The sequence below is a fragment of the Bos grunniens genome, chromosome 7 (assembly GCF_055505025.1).
Source record: "Bos grunniens cultivar Pamir isolate PY7600 chromosome 7, Bosgru_T2T1.0, whole genome shotgun sequence".
NCBI lineage: Eukaryota > Metazoa > Chordata > Mammalia > Artiodactyla > Bovidae > Bos > Bos grunniens.
Genome location: NC_141171.1, coordinates 39,290,300 through 39,315,744, shown reverse-complemented (window position 1 = coordinate 39,315,744; position 25,445 = coordinate 39,290,300). Strand labels below are relative to the sequence as shown.

Sequence of the window (25,445 nt, the reverse complement as noted above, 5' to 3'; positions counted from 1 at the left end):
TTGGAAAAAAATAAATTTCAAAAAACCTTAAGGTTTAGCCACACAATGCTGCATCTCCCCCAAGGTATCAACCACCTAGAGCTGGGACACCCACCCCCAAGTGAGCAAATGCCACTGGTTCATCCCAAGGCTCACCTGACCATTTCACTTTCAGGCTAGATTCACATCTCTCTATAAAACCTTGGTCACTCCATAAAACCTTGGTGGTAAAGCTTGCAAGGAAGTCCCTAACAAACTCTCCACCCCAGTCTTTGCTCACCTACAGAAATAAGAACCAGGGTTTTTGGCCACAGGCAATGATGGGCACAACTGACCAAGCAACGAAGAAAATTCAGGTAATCAAGGTCAAGTGTAGCTGCAGGACATAACCACTGAGGGCATGTGTGTGTCAGTCATTCAGTTGTGTCTGACTGCAGACCCATGAACTGTAGCCCACCAGGCTTCTCTGTCCATGGGATTTTCCAGGCAAGAATACTGGAGTGGGTTGCCAGTTCCTTCTCTAGGGCATCTTCCCAACCCAGGGATCAAACCCTGGTCTCCCACATTGCAGGCGGATTCTTTACCATCTGAACCACTAGGGAAATCTGCTCTTGTCCAGTTGGATTCCATTAGCACAATTTGGGAAATGCTTTCAATGACATGTCAAGTCTGAAGGATGACAACAGTTGGATGGTGCTTCACAGTTTGCAAAATACCTTCACCGACCTTGTTTTTTTAGAGCTTCAAAATAACTTTGTGTGCAATTATCCATAGTTTAGACACAAAAACACTGAAATCACACAGCTAAAATCTTAGCCACAAAGTCAACACTTCCAACTGTACATTGTTTCCAGTGCTCCTGACTACTGTAGGACAAGGGGGCTCTGAGCTTCTGAGTTCTTTGGTCTAAATTAGATCTCAGATTAAGTGATTTTGAGGCTCAAAGGAAACATACTTTATAAAGAACTGCAGACAAATGGGGGTCAGTCTCAATACACAATTTGTACTCAAGAGTGCTTCTGACAAAGGCAGGTCACCAGGCTGTTTGGAACCAGCAGGAAGTCCCTTTGACACAAGGAACTCTTGTTATTTGGTCTGAATTACAGACTTAAGGGCATCTTCTAAATCAATGAGGTTCTCAAATCAGCAAGGAGCCCAGTAACAACAGCGTAGAATAGAGAGGATAGACACAAAATGAATTTTGAAAGTTGTTTAAATTACATGAATTTTTCTATTTATTTATTGGGTCTGGGCCTACAAAGTGGAAACTGCAAAAGTTAATTGCAAATATGTTGACTGTTGTGGCTGACTCCCATATGGGCCACTTCCTTCACCACAGCTCCATGGGCTTCAGCTCCTTTGCTTTTGCGCTGACTCTGGCTCCAGCTGGAGAAGACTTCCTAAAACACAAGTCAGATCTTGTCACACTCTGCATGAAAACTCTGGCTGACTCCCTAGTACTCTAAGGATGAAGTCTTAACCCTGCATAGGGGTAAGAGAGACAGCTGAGGCTCACAGAAATCCTTGCCCTCCTCCCTCCAACCTCTCTTCATCTTGAGTAGAAGAGTCAGTTGAGACACCTCCTGTCAGTTGGGCACCTCCCCCAGATCTCCTTTTTCCTGGACACCATGTGTTCTGCATGGCAGAGCTACATTTTGGAGAAGAGCTGTTTCACCCACGTCAGACTTGATGTAAGAAATGAACCTGTACTGGGTCAAACCAGTGAGATCTCTAATTGCAGCCTAGTCACACCTGACCATTCCACATGGCTGGAGCCACCCCAGTCACATCTCATGCTTAGCTCTTCATGCTAGCCGTGCTGATTTCTTTTATTTCCTGGAACTCACCTGCATTCGTGTCTTTCCACATGCTGTTCCCTCTACCTGAAATACTCTTCCACAGATTTCACCTGCCTACCCTGCATATCTGTTTTGGATTGAATTGTATCACCACGAAAGATCTGTTCAATTCCCAACCTGTGGTACCTGTGCCTGTGACCTTATTTGGAACTAGGGTTTTGGAGATGTAATCCAGTTAAGATGAGGTCAGACTGAAGTAGGTGGCCCCTTAATTCAATAAGACTGGTGCCTTATGAGAAGACACAAAAGCAGACACAAGGAAAACACTGTGTGACGACGGAGGCAGAGACTGGAGTGATAAGTCTACAAAGTAGGTGCCTTGGTCAGTTTGGCTGCTATAACAAAATACTATGGCCTGGGTGCCTTAAACAACAAACTAATTTCTCACGGTTCTAGAAGCTGAGAAGTCCAAGATCAAGATGTCTGACGAGGACCTGCTTCCTAGTTTGCAAATGGCTATCTTCTTCCTGTATCTTCACATAGCAGAAAGCACAGAGAGAAGCAAGCTCTCTCATACCTCTTCTTAAAAGGGCACTACTTACATCATGAGGACCCCCACCTCGTGACCTCATCTAAACCTAATTGCCTCCCAAAGGCCCCACTTCCAAATATAATCACAATGGGAATTAGGATCTCAGCATATGAATTTGGAGGAACACAAACATTCAGTCCATAACACAAAGGGATACCAAGAATTACTAGCAGCACCAGAAGCTAGGAGAGAGGCATGGAGCAGATTCCCCCCTAGAGCCTTCAGAGCAAGTGTGGCTCTGCCAACACCTGGATTTTGATCTTCTAGACTCCAGAACTGTGAGACAATAAATTTCTATTGTTGATACACCCCTCAGCTGGTAGGGCTTTGTTATAGAAGCCCTAACTGATTAATCCAACATACATCAGAATTCAGCTTCCTCCAGAAGGTTCTCTCTCAGGCCCCAAGGAAGGGAGCCTCTCAGAACACAGACCACACGGTACTGACACTGACCATGAGCTCAATGAGATCCTACACCAGGGCTGTCTCCTTCACCTGGACACCTGCAGTGGGCACTACAATACTTGCAGAATGAATAAAAGAGTCTCCTAACCCAAACTGACACATGGATTCCTAATGGGCTGAATCTGTCAGATGTGTTTGCTTGCCTATATAATGTCTTGAATATTGTAAAAAATATATATATTTGCCAACATTTATAAAGCATATTTCTACAAAATGTTACATTTCCAGGTACTTTGGAAAATTTTTAGATGAAGTCACACTGGACCACAGTCTCACATGTTCACGCTCAGCTGGAGCTGAGTCATACTGCCCCTCAGCAGGTGGAGCAGGTGCAGGTGCTGTCCAGCTCATTCCAGCCCCTACAAGGGCCCAGTGTCTTGCTCCTGGGCCGTCTAAACTCATCTCATCAACTGAAACCATTAGGGGTGCCAATCCCTAGCTAGGCCTCCATGAAACTCAGCTTCTTCATCTGTAAAACAGGGATGACAACACCTGCCTCTCAGCACTCCTGCAGGGATCAGGAACTGTCCACCAAGAGTTTAGTATAGTGCCAGTAGGTATAACTGTCATTGTTAGTGCTAGGACTGCTGACAATAATAATACTAGCTCTCAGGGACAACTCCTTCACTTGAGGAGCTCCCCATCACAATCGAATCCTCAAAACAGAAGTGGGAGACCTGGAGAAGCTCTTCTAGCCAGTATCCCCCACCTGCTAAGATCACATTCTTGCAACAGCTACCTGTGCCTAGTTTGAGTCTCAGAGGCAGCCTCTGCCTAGCAGAGACCAATCAGAATCGCCTAGGACACCCTTCTGGAATCAGACCTTAATGGAATATGTGGTTCACGTACAGACCTAACCCTCCCAATCTCCGCTGAGCTCACAAGGCTGCATTCAGTGGCTACAGCGTGCAGAGGGGCCCAGCCTGGCTTCATGTCACAGATCTCCTGTGTAGCTTCTAAGACTACTACTATTTAGAGCCATAAGGTAGAAGGGACGTGGGTCACTAAATGACCCTGTGGAAGAACACCGCTTCTCTAGCCTGAATACCACCTGGGACTGTTACCTGTAAGAAAAGGACCCATAATCCCTTCCATCTTGTGGCCCTAAATCGAGGCCCCCATGGCTAGAGTCTCAGTTTTTACAGTATTCTGGGCACAGACCGTTGGACAGGGATGGATTCAGGACACAGTGCTGCTGACCAGGTCAGGGAAAACCTATGAAACCAGGAAACACCCATCTCCCCTCTGAAAGGCAACAACAGCTACTCATCAGAGCAGCCTTGGAGGCTTTTGTGTGTGTGTGGTTTATCCCTGCCACTAGTCAGGGTGGCCCCAGGGGTCTCTCCATTTGAACTGTAGTATCTGATTACATAACAATTCATATATTCATTCATTTACTAACAGCTCGGGCTTCAACTGCCATCAACGTGCCCCTCAGGACAGATCTGTTTTTTGAACTGAAAACCCGTGTGAGTCACTATCTCTCAGCATCTCTCCTGAAATGTCCCCAAGGCCCCTCCATTTCAGCATGTCTGTTCCCCTGAGCCCAGACCCTCTGCCATTGCTCTTGGCTGCAAAGAATGCCTCTGCCACCCACCTGTGCAGGCCAAGAACCTGGCTGGACCAGCCTTGATGCCCCTTTCCCCACTCCTCCCCTATCCAATCCATCACTGAGACCCCAATGTGGCTTTTTGACTGTCACCTTCACGAAGGTTTGCACTATGAGAATATCAGTCAGGGCAGGATACCCTGTGTACCAAATATATCTAAAAGCCATGAAAGATTTTCTTACAGATAACAGTCCCAGGTGGTATTCAAAATAGAGAAGCGGCTCTCTTCCACAGGGTCATTAAGGGACCCATGCCCCTTCCATGTTATGGCTCCACCAGCCCCTCAGGCCTTGTCATCGCAAGCAGCCGGCAGAAGGAAACACATAGAGAGGAACAGGTGTGAGGCTTGATGGCCCAGGCCTGGAAGTGGCACACGTGGCTCTCACTCACTCTCCATTGGCTGGAACTCTGCTTGTGGCCTTGTGTTACTGCAAAGGGCACTGAGAAATAAGCCGAGGTACTCGTACAGGGAAGGCAAGGACAGAATGGGTGCCCAGTTTTTCACACTAGGCTTCAACAACTGCATGTTAGTGACGGGGAACGGAGACCAGAGGAAAGCTTTCCCTCAGTCAGCCCGCCTTTCAGGGACCGTCACCAAGTGCCCCAACTATCAGAGGCCACCCCTGCCCTTGTCCTGGGAGCAAGTCTACTTTCTACGTAGTAAGATGAACACCGAGTCAGGGAAGCACAGGAGGACAGGGACACACAGGAGAGACATGAACCGAGCCCGGGAAATGGGCAGGAAGGACAAGGATTTTCACAGGAGCATTTGCTGGGCTGTGCCATGGAGACTGAATGGGGGTTCTTCAGACAGGGATCGGGGAGAAGGGGTGCAAGGCAGAGGAGACCAACTGAGCAAAGGCTCAGCATCCAAGAAAGCAGACTCTTTAGAGAGCTGCAAGTAGCCCTACATGACAGAGAGGAGTTGAGACTGGGCAGTTTTACAAGCCATAACAAAGGGTTTCATTTATCTACAGGAAACAGGAAGTCAGTGAGTTCTGAGATGGCAATGGTCCATGAAAGGAGGGGGTGATGAGAGACATTAAGGAGGGTATGTGGCTACAATCCTGACTCCATGCATAGGGGTGAGATGGGAAGTAAGGATGGAAAGTTGGACCAGAACCACCAGGTGGAGGGCCTTGAATGCCAGGCCTGACAAGAAAGGCAGAGGGCGAGCACTGTCTGCCCCTCTCAAGGAGAAAACCATCCCACCACAGGTGATGACCCACTCGCTTCCTTCCTATGCCTGCCTCCAGCAGCATAGTCTATTTGTCCATTTCTTCTAGTACATTAGTCCCTAATGGCCAGGAAAGGATCAAGAGATGACCCATTTCAAAGATGAAGTCCATTCATTACCAGGGAAGAAAACCAAAGGTCAGGGAAGGGAGAGTCTCTTAGTCCATTCAAGCTGCTATAGCAAACTGGTTCAAAATTGGGAAAGGAGTACATCAAGGCTGTATATTGTCACCCTGCTTATTTAACTTATATGCAGAGTATATCATGTGAAATGCTGGGCTGGATGAAGCACAAGCTGGAATCAAGATTGCCGAGAGAAATAGCAATAATCTCAGACATGCAGATGACACTACCCTAATGGCAGAAAGTGAAGAACTAAAGAGCCTCTTGATGAAGGTGAAATAGGAAAGTGAAAAAGCTGGCTTAAACTCAACATTCAAAAAATGAAAATCACGGCATCCGGTCCCATAACTTCATGGCCAATAGATGGGGAAACAATGGAAACAGTGAAAGAGTTTATTTTCTTGGTTTCCAAAATCACTGTGGATGGTGACTATAGCCATGCAATTAAAAGGCACTTGCTCTTTGAAAGAAAATCTATGACAAACCTAGACAGTGTATTAAAAAGCAGAGATAGCACTTTGCCAACAAAAGGCCATATAGTCAAAGCTATGGTTTTTCCAGTAGTCATGTATGGATGTGAGAATTAGACCATAAAGAAGGCTGAGCACCAAAGAGCTGATGCTTTTGAACTGTGGTGTTGGAGAAGATTCTTGAGAGTCCCTTGGACTACAAGGAAATCAAACCAGTCAAAATGAAATCAACCCTAAATATTCACTGGAAGGACTGATGCTGAAGCTGAAGCTCGAATACTTGGGCCACCTAATGCAAAGAGCTGACTCGTTGGGAAAAACCCTGATGCTGGGAAAGATTGAAGGCAGGAGAAGGGGACAACAGAGGATGAGATGGTTGAGTGGCATCATCGGCTCAATGGACATGAGTTTGAGCAAGCTCCAGGTTATGGAGAAGGACAGGGAAGCCTGGTGTGCTGCAGTCCATGGGATTGCAAAGAGTTGGACACAACTGAGCAACTGAAGAACAATAGACTATATGACCTATAAATAACAGAAATTTATTTCTCATGGTTCTGGAGGCTGAGAAGTCCAAGATGAAGCACCAACAGACTGGATGTCTGGCAAAACCCACTTCCTGGCTCTCAGATGGCTGTCTTCTCCCTCTTAGTCCTTTCTCAACTGGCAGAAGGGATAAGAGAGCCCTATGGGGTCTCTTTTATAAGGGCATTAATCCCATTCTAGATAGTTCTACCCTCATGACCTAATCACCTCCCAGGCCCTACCTCTTAACACCATCACCTCAGGGAGGGGCAGAGGGGCAGTGTTAGGATTTCAAGATATGAATTTGGTGGGGAGCACAAACATTCAGTCTATAGCAGGGAGTAGTATGTCCAGTGACATCAGGCCTAGAAGCCAGGCCTCCATGTGCCGTGTTCTCTCAGCTCCTCTAGCACCCTCCCAAGCTCCGAGCGCTTGGGAAACAAGAGACCAGAGGCATGCTGAGGATTTCATCCTGTCACTTCAAGTGCTGAGTGTAAGAGACCACAGCTATGAAAAGAGAAACCCCACCTGTCTCCTACAAGCTAAGAAACAGGAATGCATACACGGGTACCATCTCCTTGGCACCTCCCACCCTCTTCTCCTCCCAGAGGTCATGGCAAAGCTAGCTCCTGGGTGCGACCACCGAATGCATGGAGCCATGGCTCTGACAGTCATGCCTGCTCCCAGCACAAGGCCAGCACAGGCAGGACTGCCAATGCTGGGCAGAGGGTGCTGAGGAAAGAGGAATGATCTCTAGCCATGAGACTCTCCTGATGTGAAAAGCAAGAATTTGGGGGGTAGATGCTGACACTTAACATTCTGTTTCCACATTCTGCCAGTGAACTGGCCAAAGCACTTCTCCAAGCAGGGGGCACCATCTAGGCTCAGAACAGAAGATAAGCGCATACTGTCTCCTGATCCAGGGGATCTGAGGGATGGAAGCTTCTCAAGGCACGGTCCTCATTCCACACTCCCTCACCTGGCTGACTGCTCAGGAAACTCTTGCATCTCAGAAGCTGTCTTGCCCTCCAACTTCTCATGGCTGCCCCCTGAACAACTCAATCCCACTGCCCAATCCCACTGCAGCCCCCTGACCACTGCCAACCTAGGCCTGCAGAAGCCTCCTTGGTTTGCATATCCATTTCACCCTGGCCTTCCACCTCTCCTTAATGAAAACCATGTGCCCACGCGGCCCCACACACTACTCCTGAATGCCTCCTCTCACTTCCCTCAACACAAGTGGACGGAGGGGCCATCTCACCCTCCACTCCCCAGTCTCATTCCTTGAGCAGCACTACACTACAGAAGTATGATGCACACCACAAATGCAAAAGCATGGACAATTTAACATTTTCTACTAGCCACATTAAAAGACTATTACAAAATTAGTAAAATAGTAAAAAAAGAAAGAAGTGAAACTAATTTTTAATAATAGATTTAATGTAGACTAATCTACACAAAATATTATAATTTCAGTATGTAATCAACATAGAAAAGCATTGAGATATTTTGCTTGTTTTTTAGATTGCCTGAAATCCAGTGTGTATTTACACTCACAGTGCATCTTAGTCCAGACTACAAGCTTTTCAGGTGTTCAGTAGCCACACGGGGCCAGGGGCCACTGTGCTAGACAGCACAGATCTAGACCAGGGGTTGGCAAACCAAGGCCCACAGCCTAGATCCGGCTGGCTTACTGTCTGATTTTGTATGACTCTTGAACAAAAAGTGATTTTTGGTGGGTGGGAGGCACATCTCGAATCTTGTGGAATCTTAGTTCCCTGACCAGGGATAGAACCTAGGTCCCCTGCAATGGAATTACAGAGTTCTAAGCACTGGACCACCAGAGAATTCTCAGAGTGATTTTTTAATATTTTTAAATGAATGAAAAAAATCAAAAGAATAATACTTCATGACACAAATTCTATGAAACCCAAAGTTAGTATTTATAAGTAATGTTTTAAATTCTGTCAATAAAAATGTATGGAAATATGCTTCATCTCTTCTTACATTTTTACTTACCTACATAATACCCTCTCAATTTTCCTCTTGGCCCACACAGCAGAAAATATTTACTATCTGATCCTGTACAGGGAAATGCTTGCCCAGTTCTATCCTAGGCCATTCTCCTACTCCCTAGACTCCAATACAGGAGCTACAGATCTGGCTTTGAAATCAAAAGGCCCAGCTCAAATCCCAGCTCCCCTGCATCCCAACTCTGGGATTTAGAACAAGTCATTTCCCCTTTGGGGGCCTCCATTTTCTTCTTGAAAATCAAGTCAGCACTCAAGTGGGTGTGAAGAGGGTGGAAACAAACCCATCGCCAGCCACAGAGCAGGTTGCTCATTCACTTGTTCCCGGTCCTCCAGTCTCTTCCAGTTTCCAGTCTTCACATCTCCAGGCACAACACCTGTCTACCAAGCCCCCCCCCACCTCACTCAGTACCTCAACCAGGTGACAACTGTACCCGTCCCCTTCTCCCAGCATCCTCAGCAGTCTCTACCTCCACTGGCAAAAGCCCCATTTTGCTGGCTTTTGAATCATTCTGGTGGCACAAACTTCTGTCTACCTAGAAGAGCTTCCTTCTCTCTCACCAAATTCTGTTTCCTCCAAGATAACACCCCTGAAGCCCCAGCAGTGCCCTTTGGCTCACAGCTCTGCCCCTCTGCGGACTTGACTTCCGCCATGCCTGAGAGGTGATCTGGCTTGCACACAGCTGTGGTTCTTCCAGGTGAGGACCAATTCCGGGCCCAATCCAAGCCAGCCCTTGGCACACACAAGGGTCTCAACAAATACTTTAGACTGGCCTAGTGAGACATGGGACCGGATTTCCAGGGCCATGTCCTTCCTTTCCCCTCTAGCTCCATGACAAAAATCTCATCAAAAATAATCCTGGCTGCTCCCTTTTTCAACAGAGCCTCCTCCTCCCAGGGACACCGTTACCAATCTTGCCCAGTCTTAACGGCTTCTGCTTTTCTAGAACCAGCTCCAGTCACGCTCTCTCCCCAGCCAATGTCAGTCTGGTCACCAGCTTATGTTAGGCTAGTCTAGGCTCTAGCTCAGGGCCCACCAGTCTTCCTTTGTCACATCCTGCCAATAAATCGTTTCCTGCTAGGGAAGTGCTTCTTCTAAAATTGACCTTCCCTTTAATTGGTAGGTCAGAACTCCTTCCAGCAATGCAGAACGATGGCCTAGAATTGAACTTATTGCCAACAAGTACTCTTGGCCCCAATTAATGTTGCTCCATTTGGCCAAAAAGGTGAGAACTAGCCTCCCACTGGTGGAGCTTTGGGCCTTGACCCACGATGGAATCAGCTTCCTCATGCCAATCACCAGATTTTCCTTCCTGCTAGCCACCTCTCAGTTTCATTTTTTCCCAACATTTTTTATTGAGATATAATTACATATCATAAAGTCCATCCACTTACGGTATACAATTCAGTGGTTTTAACATATTCACAGAGTGGGGCAATGGTCACTATATTCTCAGGTTACCACGCTTTCATCACCTAGAAAAGAAACGCTTTACTGGTCTTCACCCTTTACCCTTATCCTTACCCTTTAACCCTTTACCCTTACCATCCTCACTCTCCCCTGGCCCCCACAACCACTAATCTACTTTCTGTCTCTATCGATTTACATATTCTGGACATTTTCTATAAATGGAATCATATAATATGTGGCTTTTTGCATCCGGCCTCTTTCATTTAGCATAATCTTTTCAATGTTCATCCATATGATACTGTGTGTCAGTACCTCATTCCTCTTTATTGCCAAATAATTTTCCACTTCTTTTGCTGGTTCCCTGGCAGAGGCTGAATCTCAAACTGCTGAAGCACCCCAAGGCTCAATCCTCTTCCCTTCTTTGTCCCTCTCTACTCAGTTCCTGGATCTCAGAGATTCGTTCAATCTCTTGACACAAAATAACACCTATATGCAAATGACTCACAAATCTCTCTGCTGCTGTTGCTGCTGCTAAGTCGTGTCAGTCGTGTCTGACTCTGTGCGACCCCATAGATGGCAGCCCACCAGGCTCCGCCGTCCCTGGGATTCTCCAGGCAAGAACACTGGAGTGGGTTGCCATTTCCTTCTCCAATGCATGAAAGTGAAACGTGAAAGTGAAGTCGCTCAGTTATGTCTGACTCTTCTCGACCCCATGGACTGCAGCCTACCAGCCTCCTCTGTCCATGGGATTTTCCAGGCAAGAGTACTGGAGTGGGGTGCCATTGCCTTCTCCGACAAATCTCTCTATCCAGCCCTCTTCCATGAGTTCCAGACACACAGGTCCCACAGCCTCTTCCATATCTCTGCTTGGTCATCTCAAGCATCAGGTTTGACACAATCAATTCAAGAGAACCACAGTCTGAGATCAGTTATGAGTAGTGATGGAAGAATGCTAGTAAGGCTTAGACGATAAAGAATTCGCCTGCAACACAGGAGACTTGGGTTTGATCCCTGGGTCGAGAAGATCCCCTGAAGAAGGGAATGTCTACCCACTCCAGTATTCTTGCCAGGAGAGTTCCATGGACAGGGGAGGCTGGAGGGCTACAGTCCCTCCAGGGGTCGCAAAGAGTCAGACATGACTGAACAACTAACACTTTCATTTCCACATTTCACTTCATAAGCAAACACGCTCTGACAGCACATTAACAATATACAAGGAAGGTTTACTCCAAAAAGACAAGGATGATTTAATATTAGGAACTCTGTTAATATATAGTACCATGTTAATAGACAAAATAAGAAAGAAGTCTTATCAATACATGTTAACAAGGCAATTGATAAAATTCAACATATTTTTAGTAAACATTCTTGATAAAAATGTTGATAGAATAAGGTAAATATTTATTAAAAAAAAAACACCCCAAACAATCATCTTCCAGAAACACTTTCATTAAAGTGAGAAGAAACACAAGTTGTCTTCTTCTGTTCATTATTTAACCTTTTTTGGAGGTACAACAAAAGCAGTTGGACAAGAGTAAGAAACTAGAGGTATAAAAACAGGAAAAGAGGAGATAAAACCATCCTCATCTGCAGATAATATGAAAACATAGAAAACCCAAAACCCAGGACACTATTCCAAACTACAAAAGAAGTCAATATGGTGGCTTTTGTATATGCCAACAACACTCAAAGATATAAAAGAAGGATCTAAAACACCTAGGAATACACTTAACAAGATAAAGATGAAGAAAATTTGAAATACTGAGCACTCAAAAGATCTGAGCAAATAGGAAGATTCAACATTAGGAAGATGTCAACCTCTTGTAAACATTTGATGAAATAATCTGCTAATGCTATCCTGAAAAAAATACCAAAATGTAATAGGAACAATCTCCTACTGAAAAAAGCAAGATGCAAAATGCTATGCATAGCATGCTATCATTTCTATAAAAAGGGGACAAGCACTTGTATATAGATAAGGTATGGACTATCTATAGAAGCTGAAGTAGGAAATGGGTCTCATTGGTTGCTTTTGGTTAGTGAAATGGGTAACTGAAATAGGGCTGGGAGGGACACTTTTCACTATATACCTTTTGGGTAAAATTTTGAACCATGTGAATACATTACTTATTCAAATTTTTTAAAAACTGAAAACAATAATATTTCTATTTAAAAAAATATATTTTAATGGCTTTGTGTCGCCAGCAAGTGATTTAGGCATCTAAAACCTTCCAATATTGGGCTCCAAGTCATGGAGTTATGGATGGTAATGAGGAGGTGAGGATGGGAGAAGCCGCCACCACCATCATCATCCAAATCAAGGAACTACAGTGGCTACAGCCCATAAACCAAATGTAGCCCACTGTCTTTTTTTTCATAAATAAAGTTTTATTCTAAACTCTACATCCATTTGTTTACATACTGTCCATGCTGCTTTCATCCTCTGACAGCAGAGTTGAACACTTGCAACAGAGATTGTGTAGCCTGCAGAGCTTTAACAGAAACATTTGCTGACTCCTCATCTAAATCAAAAGGACTCTGACACCCAAGGTCTCCCTGCTGCTAAGTCGCTTCAGTCGTGTCCGACTCTGTGTGACCCCATAGACGTCAGCCCACGAGGCTCCCCTGTCCCTGGGATTCTCCAGGCAAGAACACTGGAGTGGGTTGCCATTTCCTTCTCCAAAGGTCTCCCTATCAAGCCCCAAACACTCTTAACCCAGTTTCTTCCCCAGTCTGCTCCACTTCAGCCTGTCTTCCCTCCTCCCGTGAAGAAAGAAAAAAATAGATTTCTCCATTCACACATAGAAAAGGAAAGCCTGGACAGAAACTGAGTATGGTCGGGTTTCTGTTCCTCCTCAGTGACACTGGGGGCTGAGGAAAAGAAGCACGGGGCTAGGAAGGGGACCACCTGCTGCTCCCTGAATCCCACCTCTCTCCAAGCCCAGCTAAAGACTGACCGAGGGAGGAAGGGAAGCCTGGCCCCTGGTTTGCGCTGTGGTCTGGGGAAAGTCCCTTCCTCCTCAAGCCTCATCAAGCCTCTGTTACTGAAGGAGAGGGAATAGATAAGTCCCAAAGATGCTTCCAGTTTTCACATTCTAGTAATAAGACCATGACCTCCATGCCCCCCTCCAAAGGCAAAGTAAGAAACCAGCTATCAGCAGAGCACAGCAATAAAAAGCTCATAAACCAGAGACAGCCACAACCAATCTCGGTAATTCCTCACTGCTCTAGAGGGTGGGTGTAAACTCAAAGGAGAGGAGGTGTGAGCCCGGGCAGAGAGGACTGGGACCAGCCCATTTGACAGACCCCAAGCACAGGGGATGCAGCAGAGCTTGGGCAGTGACAATGTCACCTGCTCTCTCCATCCTATCTCATGGAATCAACGACTGAGATAGGCTTGGTGTCTGGAAGCAGCAGCCCTTCTCCTGCAACTCCCAGATCTCCACCTACATCTAGGACCCAGGTCCAGTCCCAGCCACACCTCCAGTGGCCAACGTTTATCCACTTACTTTCTGTGCATTCGATCCTTTCCACAACCTGATGAGGTAGGGGTGATTATCATCAACTCCAAGTCCTCCTGGGCCTCTTTTCTCTGCTGGCTTGTCCTGACCTGCCCCTTCACATGTGTGAATGTAACCAGCAGTTGGTGTATTCATTTCCTATTGTTGTTGTAACATATGACCACTTGGGTTTCCCTTGTGGCTCACCTGGTAAAGAATCCACCTACAATGCAGGAGACCTGGGTTTGATCCCTGGTTTGAGAAGATACTCTGGAGAAGGGAAAGGCTACCCACTTCAGTATTCTGGCCTGCAGAATTCCATGGACTGTATCGTCCACGTGGCCACAAAGAGTCAGACATGACTGAGCGACTTTCACTTCATGACCACTTAGTGCCTTATCCTTTCATTCTCTCCCAGGTCTGCAGGTTAGAAGTCCAGGATGGCATGATTGGGTTCTTTGAGCAGTGCTTACAAGGGTGAAATCAAAGTTTCCAACTGCTGTGATCTGGCATTTGGGATCCTCTTCCTAGTTCGTTACTGCTGTTGGCAGATTTCAGTTCCTTGTGGTTGCAGGACTGGGATCCTCATTTCCTGTTGGCCAGGGATCCTTCTCAGCCCTTTGCGGCTGCTCTTTGTTCCTTCCAGGTGGCCTCCTCCATCTTCAGGTACCAGGTTCAAATCTTATTCCCTTTCAGTCACGAGCAGAGGAAGCTCCTCAGACATACTGTCCATTCTCCTGTTTTCCCACAGTTGCCTAAATGATCTTCCAAAAAGCATAAAACTAACCAGGTTAGCCTCCACTCAAACTCTAGTCCCCAGTAGCATCAAGATCTAAAGAAAATTCTGTAAAGTTCATTCATTCAAATGTTTTCTAAGCACTGACTCCCTGCCACATGCCAGATCCACAGACAGTCTCTGCCCTCCTGGAGCTTTAAGTGCTGTGAGACAGAGGGACCCGAACAGTAAATATGGCTGTGTTAAGAGTTAGTGGGCCCACCAGCCTGTCTTCATCCCTGCCCTCCCCTTTCCATACCTCCAGGCTTTGCCAGCACCACCCCCACCCATTCCATAAATCTCAGTAAGAAGGGGCTTTTTCCCAGATCCCTTTCTAGGTTCCAGTTCAACACTCTTAGAGTTCCTGATGCTCCACATCATGGAACACAGTAGTGGAGTTCATATGGAGCCTCTGGGAAGGCAAGGACTTTCTCCAGCTCACTAGCACTTCCTCCAATGCCTGGTACTTACCAAATGCTCAGTACATTTTTTGGAATGAATGGAGAGTCTGATAGGCAAATGGTGGACATGCAAACCTCCTCAGCATCCTCTACTCCTGATGGTTTGTTAACTCTGCAGAAAGTGCTGGCAGCAAAAACTCCAGCCACTCAGCTCTAGCCCATGGGTGCCTATGCTGGCATCCTGAGTCCTACCTGTAAATTGCAGCTGGAATCTCAGTTGGGATCAGCTATTTAAGGACCAGAGCTCATTCCATGGCATGAAGTCTGGCAGGCATGCCAGTGTTGATTCCAAAGAAGCCAAGGGGAGTGGATGAGATTTTCTGGGCCCATCTAGCTCAAGGATCTTATTAAGCAGTGGGAGGCAGGATGGCACTGTGAAGACAGGGCAGGTTTTACATGCACGGACTTGTACACAGAAACACACACACACACATCAACACACCACCAGCTTCTATCAAAATAGCAAAGAAAACAGCAGAGTCTCCAACAGAGGAGAAATTTCTCTGATTTTTGAAAACATGCAAAGCCAGTGGAACAGGATCACAGATGAAGCAGGTGGTGAGAGCTGCAGCCTAGGGGAGTCTTCGGGGGTTGGGGGGTGTGGCAGGAACACTGCAGAGGAAACTTGCCTCAAGTGGCACCCACAGGCTTCAGGATGGTGTGAATGGAAGTCAGACATCAACAGTGGTAGCCTTGGCACCCACCGCCTCCTCCTCCTTCCCGGCAGCCCCAGAAGAAATTTCATCTGGGAAAAGCATGGGCTTTCAGCAGGTGTTAGTGGTCCTTAGTAGCATTTGGCTCAGGCTGCAACTGGGGATCCAGGGCTGACAATGGACTCAGCAGCCACGCTCTTCCTCTCTCCACCACCAGCTGGAGTCACAGTCCATGGCCCATGGCAGCTGCATCGGCACAAAGAGCCCGACCAGAACACCAAGCATCTTGCTGGACTGCCTCAGCTCCCATCTGTTGAATGTCCAGATGAGGTGGTCCCTAGGGCCCCTTGGATTTCTAAAAATATCATCCTCCCCACTACTTTTATCTCTGTCAGAAATCAAAGCCACATGCTACTGCCCACCCCAGGTCACTGGCTGGAAAAGCAAGAGGAGAGGGAGAGAAGTGCTGATGCCTTCCATTAGCCCTAACCCTAACCCCACTAAGAGGCAGTGTTACCAGTGTTACAGGTTAAGCTGTGTCCCCCAAATGATCTATTCAACTGCTAGCCCTGGTACCTATGTACATAACCTTATTTGGAAAGAGGGTTTTACAGAGGTAATCAAGTAAAGATGAGCTCTTTAGGGTGGGCCCTAATACGATAGGACTGGTGTTATTATAAAAGAGGAAAATGCCTGTGACGACAGAGGCAGAGATTAGAACGCTGTGTCTCCAAGCCGAGGAACACCAGGGAAGGCAGCGACACCAAAAGCTTAGAGAAAGGCAGAGAAGAGATTCTCCCCAGAACCTGTAGAAAAAGCACAGCCCTGTGGATGTCTTGATTTTGGACTTCCAGCCTCCAGGATTGTAAGACAATAATAAATTTGTGTTGTTTTAAGCCCTCCCAGTTTGCAGTACTTTATTAGTGCACCCCTTGGAAACTAATGCACCCAGCCAGTCCCCAGGATCTGCTTACTGAACATGTGACTACATCTCCTCCCCACCCCACCCCAGTCTATCATCATGAGGAAAAGGAGAGGAAGCAGGCCCAACCTTCATATGGGAAGGATTCAGGGCAAGAGTATAGATGGAGTTCCAGTCCCTCCTTTGCTATTTCCACCCGTCCCACTCTGTTCTGTATAGTGAGGGACCCACATGCACATATGAAGACACCCCAAGGCAAACGCTCATGCTCTATCCACACGCCACCCACACACATCTTGGCCACCCTTCAGGGACAGTTATCTCTCTGAAGAACAGATCAAGGGAGAGGGCTGGGCAGTCTGTAGTAACGGACTCAGGGCCAACTGGGTAGGGAATAACCGCACTCAGAGGACTAGGGGTAGGGGGCACACATCCCCTTGATCTTGCACATGTCTCACCCCTGCTCAGGCCCTGGCAGTGCCTGGTGGCCCAGAAGGCAACAGCCTGATATCCAGAACGTGCCAAAGAGCACCAGGAGGTACTTTCCTGGCAGCATCTCATCTCAACCCTCATTCTATTTTAAAGGTGAACATAACTGAAGCATAGTAAAGTTGAAGAATTTGTTCATGGCTAAACAGCTGACAAAGTACATTTCTGGGATCAAATCATGATCTGTTTGACTCCCACTTATTTTTCTTCATATAACCTGCTTTTCCCTGCCCTAGACCTGACTTAATTGGTAAACTGCCAAAACTGTTTAAAATAGATTAATAGGCAAGAACACTGGAGTGGGTTGCCATTTCCTTCTCCAATGCATGAAAGTGAAAAGTGAAAGTGAAGTCGCTCAGTCGTGTCTGACTCTAGCGACCCCATGGACTGCAGCCCACCAGGCTCCTCCGTCCATGGGATTTTCCAGGCAAGAGTACTGGAGTTGGGTGCCATCGCCTTCTTCGTAATAACAAACAGATTTCTAAAAAACAAGCAGTATAGCCATCAAAGTAACTTAATACTAGAGAAGAATAGAGAGGCTGGAAATAGACCCGAACACATATTAGAATCTGGTATATCACAAAGGCATTTTAAATGAATGGATAGAAAGAGAAAGAATTCAATAAATGGCATCAGGACAATGGCAAGCCATCTGGAAGAAAGCAAAGCTGGAGTCCTGCCTTGCTCCTCACACAGTAAAACCAATGATCAAAAATTTTCCTGTAAACAGTAAAACCACAAAAGCACTAGAAAATTTCCTTAAAATACAAAAAGCTTTTCTAAAGCACTAAGAGACAATTCTGTAGAAAAACTGGACCAGAAAAGAACAGAAAGTTCACAGAAAAGAAACATAAATGACCTATAAAAATATAAGATATCAGTCTCTTTCTGAACTAAAGAAATGTAAATGAAAATAGACACTATTTCTCCCTATTAAATCATCACCAGTGCTCATCCCTCTGGAAAAAAAAAAATGTTTGCAAAAACCCAGTCTTCCAAAAGAGACACTATTAGGACAACTTTAAACCACACCTCTTTAGAAGACAGTTGAACCACACTGCATCCATCAAAACATAAAAGTTATGGATTTATCCTCGAAGAGACTTAAAAAAGTTCCAAAGATAGAGCACAAGATCCACTGCAAACTTATTCAAAATTGTAAAAACACTAACAACAAGCTAAAGTCTTTCAGTAATGGTTGGTTAAATACACAACATGATATGGCAATGTATTAAAAGAATGACATATCTTTATCTATGATGAAAATAGAAAAATTTCCCAAGATATATTGAGAAGTGGAAACAAATTGTCAGAACAATGTATTATATAATTTAATGTATGTAAACAAATACATGGTATATATTTGCATATATACATACACAAATTTAATAGTGAATATCTCTGGAGAACATTTAAATAAGGGGATAGGTGTTAGGGGAGAAGGATGTTTAACTTTTGCTTTATACTCTTCTGTACTATCTGAAAATGTTTTTAACATAAATATCATCACAATGCTACATTTTAAATTCCAAAGCCAAAATCCTGACCTTAAAGAAACGTAGCATTCTGAAGTGTCAACCTGATTTTTCTAAGCTCTCAGCTTTACACTGAGTCAGGTGTGTCCTAAGCAGTTGTGTATGAGGAAGCCTCCATCCTCTGGAATCCCACTTGATAGTCCCTCTCTCCTTAGTCTCTGTTCCAAAATCTCAGGCTTCACTTCTGGGGAGACACTAATTGCCATTAAGGCAACTGAACTTCTAATTGAACTTCAGCTCCTAGAGTAAGCATCTAGCTTGACAAATAAAAAGTCAATTAAAAACTCATCCTTAATTTTAAATGGAAAAAGAGTTCATATTTCATATTACACAGAAAAGAGTTCATATTTCAGGCCAGAAGCTGTGCACCCCAAGCTTCAGGGCTGAAAGATGGAGGACAAGATGTGCTCCTTGGGAAGCTCTGTGCCCCACGTTTACAGGCTGCTATATGGACAAGTTCATATTTCGGGCCAGAAACTCTGTGGGCTGAAAGCTGGGAAAAAATCCATTTGACATTATACTATTCCTAAAAGTCATACTCTTTTCAGGAAAATGTATTTACATATTCTCATAAGGCAAGGTTGTCAGAAACACAGAGAAAACTGCCATAGGAAATCACATTTAATTTCCATCTAAAATAAGACTCAAATGCACCTACCTATGAAGCAGAAAGACTCACAAATCCAGAAACTAATGGATCCTGTGGGGATTCTGTTGTGGGTGTTGCCAGATTGAAGTAGAAATTAAGAGATAAAAATCACTATGTATAATGTAAGAAAAATAATAGGATTAGTATGCCACAGAGAGAAATATAACCATGATTTTGAAATATCTTTAAATGGTATATATTCCATTAAAATATTGAATCACTATGTTGTATCCCAAAGCAAACAGAGTAATGTGAATCAACCGTACCTCAATTGAAAAAGAAAGAGTGGATAGATAGCTACAAACACAAGAAATAATCAATAATGAAGGTTAGCAAAATAAAAGTGGGAAAAGTTTAGGAATAGAAACTCCCATCAAGAAATTAATTTGGATGGGATTACTAAAAATCTCCATTGGTTCATCCACTAGAGAGAAGAGTATGGAGGATCTTTAGAAAACGAAACACGGAGGTGCCTGAAGAAACAGCAATCACGTGCCTGGGCACACAGTCAGGGAAAAGAAACATTTTCGAGGACAAGGGTACCCATGCCATCCCTGCGGGACTAGTGTCCAAAGGAAAAACACTGCTGCAACCTAAGTGTACAAGGACACAGAAATGAATAAAGGAAATGGATTCTATATACACAACGGTATATGAATCAGCCGTAAGGAAGAGTGAAAAATGCCATGTTCCGGCACAGGCAAGAAGGTAGAGATGATCGTAGCAAGTGATAGAATATGATGTCACTTCTAGGTGGAATCTAAAAATGGATACGTAGGAGCTCTTTGAGCCAAGATAAACAGTTCACAGACTTAGAAGAAACTCTTCTCACTCACTATTAGCAGAGAAGAAAGGTGTTGCACACATAGAAATGAGCTACTTGACTAACGTGTGCACACACTATTTAGAAAATAAGCCACAAGGACCTCCTGAGTAACACTAGGAGTGATACTCCACTTTCTGTAATAATCTATACAGGGACAGTCCCTGAAATATAACATATACACATCTATGTGTGACTAAAGTAAGTGACTGAATAAAAAAAAAAAAAAAAAAAACCACTGCCTTGTAATTCAAAGTTCAAACAAGTGAATAAACACAATAAATATAGAAACATATCCTAACTCTATTCCCTTCATCCCATGGTTACCTTGGCTGGTATCACAACTCTGGAGACTGGGCAGGTTAGGGTCCCAAGGCTGGGTTGTTTTGGGGGCTCAGGGTCCTGGGAGGATGTGACAGGCAGTGTGACCCCACGATGTTCCTGGAATGCCTCTTGCCCTCTGCAAGAGCCCTCAAGCTCTAGGTACAGGTGAAGTAAGTTAAGAGATTTGAATTAATGTAGACACACACATATATATCCAATAGATGATCTAAAACAACCTACTGAATAGCAGGTGGAAGTTTACTGATCACACCGTAATCACCTAGATGAGAACAAGAACCTGAAAGGAAATAGATAAATGGTCATACATTAATGAATCAAGCTCCTGTACACCTGAAACACACATAAAATCAGAAATCACCTCTATTCCCATATAAAATCACACAAAAACGATGGAGGCGGTGGGGGTAGGGAATGTGTGGGGCTGAATAATGCTGCTGTCTCATGGCCATTTTCGGTAACAACAGCTTGAAAATCTGTGTTGATGGGCATTGAGCATTCTCAAGGCCAAAGGGTCTCTAAGTCAAAAACAGCTGATCTCAACAAACGTCCTAGAGGTGGTTGTCAGAAAAGAATTTAAAACAGGGCCGAGTTATAGGAAGCTGAATCGAGAGGTAACATGAACTCATCTTTGAAAAGAAATCACATGAAAAGAGGTCAATTTCACTAAATGTTAGAAATGCAAATCAAAACCACAGGAAGGAATCACCTCAGTATTCAGAACGGCCATTGTCAGAAACTTGACAAACACTAACTGATGGAGACATGGAGAAAAGGGAATAATCCTCCCCTGATGCTGGGAATGCACACTGGTAAGAGACACTATGACGCATCATGCGAGGCTTATTAAAATAAAGAAAATGAGAATGAGGTTAAAACACTCTCTAACCCCATACATGAAATTAACTCCAAGTCATTAATATCTAAAGGTCAGGAGGGATTCTATGAAAGTCTTAAGGAAAACATAGGAAGGAGACATGATGATATAAACTACATCTTTTTGGATTTGGATGACATCATTGCAAGGTCTTTTGGAATCCATCTCCTAGAGCAATGAGAAATAAACCAAAACCAGGAAAATGTGATCTACTTCAATTTCAAAGCAGGCGCCCAAAAAAGGAAATCTTAACGAATGAAGAAGGCAACCCAGAATGCAAAGAAGTATTTGCAAACCAAGATACCCACAAGCCATTCATCTCCAAAACTAACAAACAGCTCACAGTTTGGTAATATTTAAATAAAGTTGATTCCATAAAAATATTGCATTACTATGTTGTATCGCAACACAAATATGTTAATCAAATGTACTTCAATTACAAAAAAATGGGATATATAGCTACAAACACAAAAGAAAACAAGAAAAAGGGAAGAAAATGAAAATGGGAAATTTTATACAATAGAAAAAACAATTGAGAAATTACTTTGGATGAGATTATTAAAAATCACACAAACTAGATTTACCATTTCAATCTTTGCTTCAAAAACAACTGATTAGTCAAAGGAGGCCAATGAACCTACGAGCAAGATAAATACAGACAAGAAAGCCATGCAAAAGTCACATTTTACCAGGCCCATGTTCTGATAATGCTGCTGCTGCTGCTAAGTTGCTTTAGTCATGTCCAACTCTGTGCGACCCCATAGACGGCAGCCCACCAGGCTCCCCCGTCCCTGGGATTCTCCAGGCAAGAACACTGGAGTGGGTTGCCATTTATAATAAGTACCATCAACTGATACATAAAAGTTCTGATGATTTTTTTTTCAAAAACTATTCAAAAGGTGTGAACTCTGAAGATGTGTTTCCCATATTTTTATCTGTGCCCCAAGTTTCTGTGCTGAAATATGAAGTTCAGATTTTAGGCCAGAAGCTGTGCGCCCCAAATTTCCAGGCTGAAATATGGAAAAGAGTCAACATTTTCCCAAAGGTATGCAAACAACCATTAAGCACATGAAAAATTGTTCAGCATCATTAGTCATCAGGAAAATACAAATGAAAAACCACAATGAGATATTGCTTCATACACACTTGGATCACTATAATGAAAAAGTCAGATCACAGCAAGTATTGAGGAGAATGAGGAGAAACTGGAACTCTTACACACTGCTGATAGAAATGTGAAATGGTATAGCTACTTTGGAAAACAGCCAGGCAGTTCCCCCAAAAGTTAGAGTTATCACTGACACGGCAATTCTATTTCTAGGTGCATACCCAAGAGAAGAATCAAAAACATATGCCCACATGAAAACTTGTACATATATGTCCACAGTAGCACAACAGCCAAAAGGTGGTAACAACCCTGTCCATCAACGTATAAATGGATAAAATGTAGTCTATCCATCCAGTGGAATGTTGTATTTAATATTTAATAACGGGACACTGACACATGCTACAACATAGACAAACCTTGAAAACATGCTAAGTGAAAGGAGCCAGACACAAGAGGCCACATATTTTATGATTCCATGTCTGTGTAATGTCTAGAACAGGGACATGTATAGAGACAAAGCATAGATTAGTGGTTACTCAGGTCCAGGGAGGATAAGGGGGTGAGATGTGATAGCTAAAGTGTGCAGGGGCTCTCTTTGAAGTTAATGAAAATGTTCTAATTAATTTTGATGATAGCTGCATAACTCAGTGAATACACTCAGTTCAGTTCAGTTCAGTCTCTCAGTCGTGTCTGACTCTATGCGACCCCATGAATCGCAGCACGCCAGGCCTCCCTGTCCATCACCAACTCCTGGAGTTCACTCAGACTCACGTCCATCGAGTCAGCGATGCCATCCAGCCATCTCATCCTCTGTCGTCCCCTTCTCCTCTTGCCCCCAGTCCCTCCCGGCATCAGAGTCTTTTCCAATGAGTCAACTCTTCGCATGAGGTGGCCAAAGTACTGGAGTTTCAGCTTCAGCATCAGTCCTTCCAAAGAAATCCCAGGGCTGATCTCCTTCAGAATGGACTGGTTGGATCTCCTGCAGTCCAAGGGACTCTCAAGAGTCTTCTCCAACACCACAGTTCAAAAGCATCAATTCTTCGGCGCTCAGCTTTCTTCACAGTCCAACTCTCACATCCATACATGACCACAGGAAAAACCATAGCCTTGACTAGATGGACCTTTGTTGGCAAAGTAATGTCTCTGCTTTTGAAGCCACTGAATTGTACACTGTAGATGGGTGAATTGTATGATACGGGAATTATGTCTCAATTTATTAAAAAAATATTTATTTATCTGGCTGCACCAGGTTGTAGTTGCAGCATGCAGGATCTTTTTTCGTTTGTTCTAGCTGCAGCATGTGGGATCTTACTTCCCCAACCAGGAATCGAACCCAGAGCCCCAAATGCAGGCCCTCTGCATTGGGAACACAGCATTTTAGCCACTGGACCACCAGGGAAGTCCCACGTCTCCAGCTGAAAAAAATCATCCTCCCAAGTTTTTTAAAAGAACGGACCTTTAGTCCATCAAGGTCTAACTTTCTCATTTTCTGGATGAGGCACTGAAGCCCAGAGAGGTTAAAATGACTTGCCCAAAGTCTTTTGCCATTAGAATCCTGATGGCCTGACTACCCATTAGCAGTTATGTCCTCACCCATTTTACCCTACTTCAAGTGCACATGAGTGGCCATTCACAAAAAATCAGTGAAGTCACACAAACCACCTTAATTCTAGCACAGAGCTCCAGACTGCTGTTAGAAATATACAGAGTTGTTTACTGAGGACAGATTTGTTCTTGGCATTTTATTGTCTTAGAGCTCAAAAAGCTGACACTTGTGACCTAGTCAAGCCAAGATGCCCACACTTTCATTATCCAGCCATGTTTCATCACTAACATGGAGATGAGCAAAGCATGAGTTTGGACACTAGTGGACAGGATTCAAACTCAGCTTTGTGTGAGCTGCATGAAGCTATTACCGTTATGAACCTAAGGAAATTGTGAATAATAAAAGTATTCTTTGTGAGCTATTGCATGTAATGTGCTTGGCACATGCATTTTTAATTCCTTCCTCTTTCCACATAAAAACTGAGAGGTCTTCATCCCTGAGACCTTGGTGAGGTGAGTCAAGCACAATTGCTTGAATTGGGTTTCGTGGGGATGAAATTCTCTGTAGAGTTAATCATGCCCAGTGCACACATCTGGGAACACCTTTCCCCTTTGCAACCCTGATATATTGTCACCCAACCAACAAGCTTGAAAGAGGAATAGAAAACCACCTGGGAAGCCCAGCCAGCTGTGTGCTCAGAGGAGCGCTGCTCTCATGGTCTCATGTGCCATTTGGGGAGGGCTCCCCAAGAAGGGCCAGAACTTCTACTGCAAGACCTAGGGGGAGGAAGGCAGGGGAGGGTTTGGGGTGAGAAATGCTGTAGCAAAGTGGTAGACATAAAGGCAAATCTGACAGTAGCCACCAGTCCTAAAGCTCAGGACAGGTTATCTTTACTCAAGAAATTACACAGTAAAAACATTTGAAAGATCAATTTTTGGTTACATTGTGCATACAAACTTTATTTTCAAATTATATTTTGTTGCTTATATAACCATTTTCATTGCTCAATTGATATATTTTTCTATTTGTGAAATTTTGGGGGGTCTAAGGTTAGAATGGATTACATCCTACTTTTCCTATTAAAATACTGTTTCAAAAAGCTACTTGTTTTGGGATGCTGCTGCTGCTGCTGCTGCTAAGTCGCTTCAGTCATGTCCGACTCTGTGCGACCCTATAGACGGAAGCCCACCAGGCTCCCCCGTCCCTGGGATTCTCCAGGCAAGAAAACTAGATAGTGTAGTCATTTTTTTAATATTGATTCTTTCAATCCACAAACATGGTACACCTTTCCATCTGTTTATGTCTTGATTTCTTTCTTCAGCAGCTTGTAGTGTTCAGAGTACAGGTCTTTTGTCTCCTTAGGTAGGTTCATTCCTAGATTCTTTTTTTATGTGATGGTAAATGGAGTTGCTTCTTGAATTTCTCTTTCTGATCTTTTGTTGTTAAGTGTATAGAAATGCAACAGATTTCCATGTGTTAATTTTGTAACCTGTGACTTTGCCAAATTCATTGCCGAGTCCTAGTATTT

General features: G+C 44.3%; 1 long non-coding RNA gene across 1 annotated transcript; it reads right to left on the bottom strand.

Annotated features, from left to right (window-relative positions):
* Positions 1 to 1,187: 1,187 nt before the first annotated feature.
* Positions 1,188 to 20,523, bottom strand: LOC147369111 (uncharacterized). Its single transcript, XR_015167274.1, has 2 exons — positions 20,372 to 20,523; positions 1,188 to 1,379 (listed from the first exon to the last, which is right to left on the bottom strand). It is a non-coding gene; the product is annotated as an uncharacterized LOC147369111 (long non-coding RNA).
* Positions 20,524 to 25,445: the final 4,922 nt, after the last annotated feature.